We start from the raw sequence: 1,153 nt of genomic DNA, 5'->3' as shown, positions 1-1,153 counted from the left end.
CAATGGTTGTTTAAGCAACAACTGCTTTTGATGCTATTGGTCTACCAGTGGTTCCAGTGAAAACAGTGCTGTTGGCCGAAGAGAAGAGAGAAGACGGGTGAAGCATTTTAGGAGGCAGCAAGAGAAAAAGAAAGGCAGGAGAGGAGGTATTTTAAATATAGGGACTATGACTGGTAAAGGTAGGAAGCTGTCTGATGGAGAGAGTAGCATGGATGAAATGGTAGATAGTGTTCCTAGTGGAGAGAGAGAGAGAGTGGTGATTGGAGCAGACTTCAAGGTGATGAGGTGTTGGATAGGTATGTTGCTAAAGAGAAAAATGCAGAAAAATAGATGGTAGTGGATCTTGCCAAAAGCATGGAAATGGCTGTGGTGAACACTTTAAGAAGATGGAGCAACAAAGAGGGACCTATATGACAGGATATGCACACAGGCGGATGCTATGCATACGGTAGAGAGAGACGTGAGAAAATGTGGCTTATATTGTATGGTAGTCTTTGGTAATCAGGAAGAGGAAGCAAGTAAAGGTAAAGCTAAGGATTAAATGGAAGTTGAATACAGAAGAATGTTGCACAGAGTTCAAGGATGACCTTTAAACCTGCTTTATATCTTTTCCTGCTTGAATTTCAAAATTACCAGATAATTTGGAAAGTACAGCTGTAGTGTTGAGGTGAAAGGCCAATAAGATGTCTGATGTATACTCTGGACAGAGGAAAGATGACAAGTAGACTCAGTGATGGAATTGGGGAAGTACAGAAAACTATTTAAAGGACGAGATTAGCAAAAAAGATGCGGCACAGAAAGAGGCAAATGAAGAGGAAAAAGGCCGAAATTGAGTTGTATGTAAGGCTGGACACGCAAAGGAAATAATGTTATGATTTGTATGAGTTAGCGAGGAGGAGAGATCAAACAGGAAAAGGCACAGTTGCTTTTAATGGACAGAATGTGTAGCATGAAGACACTGCTGTATATTACTGTGCCAGAGAGTCACATTAACACAAACCATCAGCAGACCTGAACAAACTCTCTGCAGCGTTTAAACATTTGTAGGATGATGTCACCAGGGGACCACTCTCAGCTCATCTTTAGAGTAATAAGAAACCGACTTTAACAGAAATCCATGTGGTTATCTTATTTTTCCAAAGAGTCTAAATCA

This window comes from Pundamilia nyererei, unplaced genomic scaffold (genome assembly GCF_000239375.1).
Source record: "Pundamilia nyererei isolate P.nyererei 1_Seehausen unplaced genomic scaffold, PunNye1.0 scaffold00321, whole genome shotgun sequence".
Lineage (NCBI taxonomy): Eukaryota > Metazoa > Chordata > Actinopteri > Cichliformes > Cichlidae > Pundamilia > Pundamilia nyererei.
Note: the sequence above shows the minus strand (reverse complement) of the source record.